Here is a 10,277-nt window from a genome sequence, read left to right on the forward strand (position 1 = left end):
CAAAAAATCAGCCGGGCGTGGTAGCGCATGTCTGTAATTCCGGCTACTCGGAAGGCTGAGGCGGAGGGATCACCGGAGCCCAGTGGGCGAGGCTGCGGTGGCTGGGAGCGGCCACTGCACTCCAGTCTGGGCGACAGAGTGAGAGTCCAACTCAAAAAAAAAGGGGGGGGGAAGAGCCCCCCAAAAAGTGTTTGTGGGCAGACTGAGGCCAGATACGTTTGAAGAACAAATCAAAGAATATTTTGGAGCCTTTGGAGAGATTGAAAAAATTGAACTTCCCATCGATACAAAAACAAACGAAAGAAAAGAATTTTGTTTTATCACATACACAGAAGAAGAGCCGGTTGAAAATTGTTCGAGAGCAGATACCATCAAACGGGCTCTGAGAAGTGTGAGATCAAAGTCACACAACCCAAAGAGGTCTACAGGTAGCAGTTGCAGCAGCAGCAGAAAGGAGGAAGAGGTGCTGCCACCAGTGGCCGAGGTGGGTAAGGGGGCAAGGTCAAGCCAACAGAGCACTCACAGCAAGGCATCTCACCAAAAACAATTACCAGCCATACTAAAGGAGGACCTTGGAGGAAGCTGGCGGAGATGTTTTAAAAGTAATCCATCTTGCAGGACAACACTGAAGATTGGTCTTCTGTTGATCTGAGTTGATTATTTTGTAAAAGACTTTCTAGTGTACAAGACACAGCTGTGTCCAACTGTATATAGCTGCCAACTAGTTTTCTTTGTTTTTACTTTGTCCTTTGCTATCTGTGTTATGACTCAGTGTGGATTTGTGTTTATACACATTTTTATTTGTATGTTTCCATGCTAAGCCTCAAACAAATGTTTCCATATGTGATTGTTTTTCTGCATTGGGTGCTACATAGCTCTATAAAGATGTAATTTTAAATAAGCAATAATTAAGGCACAGTTTATTTTGTAGGGAGTTTGGTCCTTAGGGAGAAACTGGTCTTTTATGAATAGCCACGATGTCACCCTTTTCCCCAATTTGTAGGTGTATTCTATGCTCCGGAGGCTTTATTTCCCTGCTGAACCACTCCTTTGAATAATGTTCTTTCCTCTCTGGATATCTGAAGGCATGTTGTAAGACTAAGCCATAAGGTTGTAATAGTGGTGACTTTCTAGTGGGCCATGTTACTCTGGATTGTAACAGGTTATTAAAGCTCCTTTTGCTTTATTCCCATCTCTGCAATGCCATTTTTCAATTACTAATCACTTCTTTGATTTGGTCTACTAGAAAAAGTTCTAATCATAGCACCATGACTTTAATTATTTAAAAATCCAGATACAGGAAAGAGCACTGTAAAACTCGGTAGTAGGAGCTAGTTTAAAAGCATTGAAAATAGTTACAACAAGGAATTGGTTTGATAGGTGTGAGATCCGTTAAAGTTTGGTCAGAAGTTAGATTAAAATTTGAAGTAGTGGCAGAATAACTAGTCATTCTATTGGTATTGTCACAGCCACCACAAGACAAAATATTTCCAATTTGGGCATTTTGAGGAAGCTGTGCTACAGTTGACTGTTAATACTGTGTGAGTTTAGATAAAATCATGATTGCAAAACACATTTTAAATGCAATTAGTGCATGAACTGAGTAATTAAGCACTTCATATTCAGACACAGGAATAGTGGAGAAAGTATCTTATGTCCGAGGTCTGTGTTAATCTTAATCCAGGTGTGATGAGTTATGTCATTACAGTGGCTCTTCCTGGTACATTGAAAGTTCCATATCTAGGTTTTAGAGGACCTGGGTAGAGACAAGTTTTGAATTTTGCATTCAATGTAGTTAATTGATTTAGGGCTGTATGTCTCCCTGTTAGCTACATTGGTGGCATACATGTTCACATGAAGAGTAGTTGATATCACAACAATGTTTTTAATGCTGATGAAACTGGCTCTCCTAATTTGGTGCCTACAACTTCCTTTGTTCCAATGATGTTGCTTGCTGGGCTACCTTGAGTTATGATGCTTTTGACTGTTTTTTGCCCCTGTTTTGCAACTTGACCTTTACACCTGGGCCAAGTACCAATGTTGGTTGCTGCAAGGGTTTTTGTTTATTCTTTCAACATGCAACTTTAGGGAATGGAAGGAAGTTCATTTTAAGTTGTGTTGTCAGTAGGTGCAGTGTCTAGGGTAGTGAAATCTTGTACGTTCAAATTTATGGTTAGGTGACAAGTTGACATTGAGATTGTCCTTTTCCCTGAACAAAACTGAATAAAGCCTTTTTGAACAAGAAAAATTAAAAAGACATTGGAGGTCACTACTTAATGGTAAAAAGTTCAATCCATCAACAAGAAATATCTATGCACCTATCATAGGAGCACCAACTTTTATAAAGCAGCTTCTAGGTAAACTTAAAAAAGATATTGACTCTAACACTATCATAGATGGGGACTTAAATATCCCACTCTCATCCCTAGATAGATCATTGAAGAAAAAAAACAACAAGTAAACTTGACACTTGAACAAATGAACTTACTAGAAACCTACAGAATAGTACACCCAACAACGACAGAATATACATTCTACTCATCACCACATGGAATGTACTCTAAGATTGATCACATCCTTAACCATAAATCAAGCATAAACCAAATTCCATAAGATCAAAATAGTGCCATACACCTTAACAAACCACAGTGCATTAAAAAATATATCAGCACCAACAAAGCTACCCCAAAATCCACAAAGACATGAACACTAAACAGCATGATGCTGAACAACTCCTGGGTCAACATGGAAATCAAAGCAGAAATTAAAAGATTTCTGGAAACATGAAAATAAAGACACATCTTACCAAAGCCTCTGGGAAGCCATGAAAACAGTACTGAGAGGGGTATTCATTTGTTTACAAACACACTTCAAGAAAATAGAAAGATTACAAATTGACAACCTAACAAATTACCTAAGGGAGCTGGAAAGATGAAACCACCAAAACCTTAAGTTCAGCAGAAGTATCCAGATTAACAAAGCAAAAGTCCAAATAAGGGGCATAGAAGACAAAAATATCACAGAAAAAAAAAAGCAGCAAAACAAAAAACTGGTTCTCTGAAAGGAGAAACAAGATCGATGCACTTCTAGCCAGACTGACCAAAAGAAAGAAAGAAAAAGCCCAAATAACCACAATCAGAAATACAAAGATCAAATCACAATGAACCCCAAAGAAATACAAAAAAATTGTCATAGATTACTATGCACACCAGTATGGAAACTAACTCAAAAACCTAAATAAAATGGAAGGATTTGTGGCATCATACAATCTCCCAAGGTTGAAACAAGAAGAAATTGAGACATTAAATACACCAATAACAACCCAGGAAATCGACACCATCATAAGATATCTACTTCCCAAAAAAATGTCCTGGACCAGACAGCTTTCCAGTGGAGTTCTACAAAACATAAAAGGAGGAAGTGACACCAATCCAATTAAAAGTATGCCAAGCAATGGAGAAAGATGGAACTTTCCACAAATTATTTAATAAAGCTAACATCACACTGATACCCAAACCAGGTTAAGGTCCAACAAAAAAAATGACCTCCAAGCCAATATCCCTTATGAATATAGATGCAAAAATGCTCAACAAGATTCAGGCAAATCAGATCCAATGACACATCACAAAAATTATCAACCAATACCAAGTAGGCTTCATCCCCAGATTCAGGGCTAGTTCAACATCTGCAGAACCATAAATGAAAATAAATATTTCACCAGACGTAAAATTAAGAATCACATGATTGTATCATTAGACCCAGAAAAGGCTGTTGATAAAATACAGCATCCCTTTTTTTTTTTCCTAATGGAGTTGCTTATTTATCCAGCAAATAATTCCGTAATAACAGTGCATGTGATTATGGCTTCCAGGATACCCCTAAAGGTTGCTTTTTTTTAAGATGTGGGGTACCATTCAGGGTTAGGTATACAAATGTTCATTATGCAGGTACCCTTGTTGATGAGGTATGCCCTTCCTTCCCCTGACACTTTCCTTCAAATGCCATTCCAGTCCCCACTCCCCTGGCAGTTTCTCATTACTTCCAATCACTTTCTTATAGTATTATGATAATTGTTCAAGGTCTGGTTATGAGTGAGAATATATGATACTCTGTTCTTCATTTCTGTGATAGATCACTGAATATGATAGACTCTAAATCCATACAAGTTGCTGCAGAATCCATATGTTTGCCCTTCTTTATGGCTGCATAATAATCCATTGTGTATATGTACCACATTTTTTTTTTAGCCAAGCTTTGATGGGCAGCATGATTCGTTCCATGTTTTTGCTATTGTGAATAGATCTTTTTGGTGGAATGACTTTAATTACTCTGGGTATATTCTAGGTCATATGAAAGGTCAATTTCTAGTTCTTTTAGAAATCACCACACAGTCCTCCAAAGAGATTGCACTAGTTTGCATTCCCACCAGCAGTGTAGAAGTGTTACTTTTTCTCTGCATCCTTACCAGGATCTGTTGTTGTTTGTTTTTATTAATGATAGCCATTCTACTTGGGTTAGGTGGTACCTCAGTGTGGTTTTTATTTTCATTTCTCTGATGATTAGCGAAGCTGAGCACTTTTTTCATGTCTCTGTTGGCTGCCTGCATATCTTCTTTTGATAAGTGTCTATTCAAATATTTTTCCAACTTTTTAATGGGACTGCTTTTTTCCTTTCAGCTCATTTGAGTTCCTTGTAGATCCTAGATGTTAGGCCTTTGACAGATATACAGTTGGCAAATATTTTTTCCCATTCTGTGGGCTGTCTCTTTTCTCTCTTGATGGTTTCTTTTGCTTTGCAGAAACCTGTCAGTTTGATGAGGCTCCACTTGTCTATCAAACCACTTATGGTAAGGGCACTTGGAGTTTTGATCAGGAAGTGGTTGCCAGTTTCAATTTCCATAAGGCTGTCTCCTGAATTTTCTAAGGTCCTTGCAGTTTGAGGTCTTACATTTAGGTCTTTGATCCATTTAGAGTTGATTTCGTTTTTTGTATGTGGCTAATGTGAATGGGATTGTGCTTTTTATTTGGTTCTCTGCCTGCTTGTTGTTGGTGTATAAGAATGCAACTATCTTTTGTACATTTATTTTGTACCCTAAGATTTTTGCCAAAGTCCTTTATCAGTGCAAGCAGGCTTTTGACAGATTCTCTTGGATTTTCAAGGTATAGGATCATATCATCAGCAAAGAGGGATAACTTGACTCCCTCTTTTCCTATTCAGATACCCCTTATCTCCTTCTCTTGTCTAATTGCTCTAGCTTGGACTCCCAACATAATGTTGAATAAAAGGGGTGAGAGTGGGCCGCTTTGTCTTATTCCAGTTTTCAGGGAGAAAGTTTCCAGTTTCTGCCATTTAGCAATAGGCTAGCTGTGAGTTTATTGTAGATGGTGCTTACTATTTTGAGGTATGTTCCTTCTATACCTAGGTGTTTACGGGTTTTTTTTATCAAGAAGGAATGCTGGATTTTATCAAAAGCTTTTCCTGCATCTAATGATATAATCAGGTGGTTTTTGGTTTTACATCTGTTGATGTATTTAATTACATTTATGGTCTTGTGGATGTTAAACCAGCTCTGCATCCTGGAGATGAAGCTTATTTGGTCATGGTGGATGATTTTTGAGATATGTTCTTGGATCTGATTTGCTAGAATCTTGCTGAGGAGTTTTGCATCTATATTCATAAGGGCTATTGGCCTATAGTTCTATTTTTTGTTGGATCTTTACCTGGTTTGGGTATCAGAGTGATGTTAGCTTCGTAAAATGATTTGGGGAGAATTCCATCTTTCTCAATTGCCCGAAATACTTTTAGTAGGTTTGATATCAGCTCCTCCTTATACATTTTGTAGAATCCTTCTGGAAAGTCATCCAGTCCAAGGCTTTTTTTGTTTTGTTTTTTTTTGTAAGTAGTTTTCTTATGACAGAGTCAATTTCCTGGGTTGTTATTGGTCTATTTAGTGTCTCACTGTTTTCTTGTTTCAACCTGGGGAGATTGTGTGATGTGAGAAAGTCCTTCATTTCATTTAGGTTATCAAGTTTCTTTCCATACAGGTGTGCGCAGTAATATCTGATACTCTTTTGTATTTCTTTGGGGTCAGTTGTGATTTGATCTTTTGTACTTCTGATTGTGTTTATTTAGGCTTTTTCTCTTGGTCATTCCTGCTAGGGGTCCATCAATCTTGTTAATTCTTTCAAAGAACCAGCTTTTTGTTTTGTTGATGTTTTCTATGATACTTTTGTCTTCTATGTCCCATATTTGGGTTCTTATTTTGGTGATCTGAATTCTTCTGCTAAAGTTAGAGTTCTGATGGTCTTCTCTTACCTGCTCCCTTAGGTTATTTGTTAGACAATCAACTTGTGATATTACCATTTTCTTCATGTGTGTTCATAGAGATATAAATTCCCCTCTTAGAACGATATTCATGGCATCCTAGAGGTTTTGGTAAGATGTTTCTTTGTTTTCATTTGCTTCCAGGAATCTGGAATCTATTTTGATTTCAGTGTTGACCCAGTAGTTGTTCAGCATCATGCTGTTTAGTGTCCATGTCTTTGTAGACTTTGGGGAAATTTTGTTGGTGCTGTTATTTAATTTTATTCCACTGTGGTCTGAGAAGATGTATGGCAATGTTTCAGTATTAAGGAATTTGTTTATGCTTGATTTATGCCCAAGGATGTGATTGATCTTAGAGTACATTCCGTGTGGTTATGAGTAGAATGTATATTCTGATGTTGTTGGGTAGAATATTCTGTAGGTATATATTAGGTCCAATTGGTTGAGTGTGAGGTTTAGGTTCTGGATCTCTTTGTTGATTTTTTACCTCAATGATATATCTAGGGTTGCTAGTGGGGTATTCAAGTCCCCTGCTATAATAGTGTTAGAGCCTTTTTTTTTTTTTTTTTTTTTAGTTTACTTAGTAGTTGCTTTATAAAGGCTGGTGCTCCTGTGTTGGGTGCATATATGTTTAGGATGGATATTTCTTGTTGATGGATTCAACCTTTTATCATTATGCGGTGTCCTTTCCTATCTTTTTAAATTTTTGATAGCTTAAAGCTTGTTTTGTCTGATATTAAGATTGCAACTCCTGCCTTCTTTTGTGATCCATTTGCTTGGAAACTCATTTTCCATCCTTTAACTTTGAGTTTGTGTACATCCCTTGTGGTGAGATGAGCTTCCTGGATGCAGCAACTTATTGGGTCATGGTTTCTTATCCAGTTTACCATTCTGTGTCTTTTTGGTGGTGCATTTAGTCCATTCGCTTTCAGGCTGATTATTGCAATGTGATTGTTTATCTCTGTCTTGAGGTTCTTTCATAATTTTTTCTTTGTTTGCTTGTTTACATTTAGCTTTGGGATTTATGTATGTGTGCATTTTCAAGTTTGTTGTTGCGATGTAGTCTCTGTTGATTCTGTGCTCTGCTGTTCTCTTGGGAAATGTATGGTCGTTGCTTTTTTCTTTCTTCTGTGCTTAATACCTTTTTAAGTGCCTTCTGGAGAGCTGGCCTGGACACTGCATAATCTCTTAGGGATTGAATGTCTGGGAAGGATTTTAATACTCCATCACTGATGAAGCTAAGTGTGGTTTGGTAAGACATTCTTGGTTGAAATTGTTTATCTTGGAAGACTTTAAGTATTGAAATCTAGTCCCTTCTTGACTGTAGTGTTTCTGCCAATAGGTCTGCTGCTATTCTGATTGGCTTTCCCCAGTAGGTAGTCTGACCTTTCTCTCTTGCTGCCTTAATATTTTCTTTTGTGCCTACTTTGTGTAGGCAAATTACTATATGTCTAGAAGTTGATCTTCTCATTTGATGTCTTGTGGGCGTTCTCTCTATTTCTTGTGTTCAGCTGGCTATATCTCTGGTGAGATAGGGAAATTTTTCTTATATAAACTCCTGGAATACTTGCTCCAAGGTGTTCTCCATTTCCCTTTCTTCCTCTGGAGTACCAATCAGGCATTGATTCAGCCTCTTGATATAATCACACATCTCTTGTAGGCTTTGCTCTATCTTTCTGAGTTTTCTTTCTGTGTTTTTTACAAATCAGGTTAATTCCATGTTCTGGTCTTCGAGTTCTGAGATTCTTTATTCTGCTAGATTAATTCTGTTTCCCATGCTTGTCATCTTGCTATTTATTACCTGGATGAAATTTTTTATTGCCAAAATATCTGTTACAAGTTCTTTCAGTGTTGCATCTTGTCTTTCTTGAGGCTCATTCACTCTTTCCATCCATTCCCTAATCCCTGTCATATTCTGAGGCCAGCCATTGGTGATTTTCAGTATTTGGGCTCTAAGGTCTGATTCTTCAGGCATTTTTCTCTTTTTATGCTTGAAATTACCTGTGGTCTTCCACTGGTTTTTCCTCATTTGTGACAAATCTCTTGCTTTTCTCTTTAGTTCTGCATTCAGTGGCAGTGGGAGAGGCTTTTACTTCTGATGTTTGTGCAGCCCTCTATTCTTCCCTGATCTGGGCTCTGGGTTTGTTCCATTTTGAAACAGGACTGCAGGTGGGAAGCTTTGCTATCTATTGTAGTTTTGAAAGTTGAATAAGTAGTGGGTGGAGAGCTAGGATTCAGAGACTACTTGCAAATTGTAATGTTTACTGATTGTGGTATGTGTTCCCTGAGACCCACTCCCCACCACCACTCTATATGACAATGCAATGGGTATGTGTGTGTACTTCCTGAGTCCAAGATACAATAGTACCATTGAGGAGAACAGAGAAAATTAGAATGAAATAAGATGAACCCAAAAATATGAAAAAACAGAACAATGAAAGCAGAAACCAAAGCAAAAAAATGATTGAACATGCACACGTGCGCGCGCGCACACACACACACACACACACACACACACCCCAAAACAAACCAGAATAAAAACAAGAAGAAACAAAACAAAAAAACTGGGAAAACTAAACACACACACACACACACACACACACACACCTAGCACAAAATGAATGGAGAAGAAAAAGAGAAAGACTGGAAAAAAACAAACAAACAAAAAACAACAACAAAAAATAAGAGTTCAGATTGAACCCTCACACATATATTCACACCACCTTTACTATAAAAAAAGAGAAGAACAAAAGAGTAAAAAGAAACCAACAAAAAATACAAAAACAAAATAAACTGAAAGATGAACACTAAATCATTCACATATACACATAAACAGAAAACAAAAAACTAAAGTAGAAAGAAAAGGAAAAGAAAAAATGAGGGGATGTGGATCAAACCCTCACATCCTCATTCATGAACTAAGGAAAATGTTTTTTAAATATTAAAACTAAAAAAAATTTTTTTAAATTAAAAGAAGAAAAAAAACCCTGTCCTCTTGTGGTAGGTTCTGTAATTGTTCCTCTCATCTTCTTCTCTGTTATCTCCTGCAGAGCTTACATCTCCTTCACTCTCTTCTCAGTGTCCAGACCAGGGAAGGGGGAGGGGCAGTGGGGGAGGATGAGACTGCAGTCCTCCCCTCCCACTCTCGTATGGTCGGGGGATTCCCTCCAGTGGAGAGGTGCAGGATTGTCTCTTCCTCAGGTAAGTACTCACAGGGGGTGCCCCAGCCAGACCTCTCCTGGAATGGAGTTCTATTGAGGCTGATGTCCAGGCCCTGCCTTTCAGTTGTGTCCCAGCTGTGTGGGTCTGACGTTCAGTGGATTTCTGGGGAGGAAGGAGGTTGGGTCAACCCTGGACTCACCACTGATATCTTTGAGGTTTTCCTCATCCTTTCCTGGCCACAACCTTTGTCCCACAACTGAATCTGAGTAGGGGATAGGGTTCCTAAGACTAAGCACTTGTTCTGTCCCTCCAAAGTTTGTGTTTTCAGGACATTCCCTCTGGGTCACAATCAACCCCTGAGTAGTTAATCTGCTGCTGGTCACAGAGATCGGGTCTGTTGCTCCATGGTGAGCAAGTCAGAGCACTTTCCTGCCCCATTTTCAAGATGGTGGAGGGGTGCCCCTTTCATCTTTGGTGGGACTCTGCCTCTGGGCTCCCTCCATAGCCCTTGCTGCCAGCGTCCGGCCAGGCACTACAGTGCTGAGGCAGAACTTGGAGCCAGTAGTTTCTCCCCGCTGCTTTTTTGCAGGAAAATATTTGTCAGTTTTAAAAAAATGGCGCCCAATTTCTGCAACACAGGAAGCACTAGGGACCAAGCAGAGCAGATACAGTACCAGCTGCTTCACCAAGAGGGCCCTGGCTACTTGCTCACAAGCCCCCAGTTTGTCAGTCTCTCCCAGCATCTTCTTCCCAGGAAGGGTTTTGTTGATTTTTTTACATAGCACTCTGCT

At 38.7% G+C, this 10,277-nt stretch overlaps 1 pseudogene; it reads left to right on the forward strand.

The window, feature by feature from the left end:
* The window catches only part of LOC103265663, a 919-nt pseudogene extending 427 nt beyond the window's left edge, over window positions 1-492 (forward strand).
* The last annotated feature ends 9,785 nt before the right edge of the window (window positions 493-10,277 follow it).

Source organism: Carlito syrichta, unplaced genomic scaffold (genome assembly GCF_000164805.1).
Source record: "Carlito syrichta isolate Samal-C Ts95f unplaced genomic scaffold, Tarsius_syrichta-2.0.1 Scaffold306741, whole genome shotgun sequence".
Taxonomy (NCBI): Eukaryota; Metazoa; Chordata; class Mammalia; order Primates; family Tarsiidae; genus Carlito; species Carlito syrichta.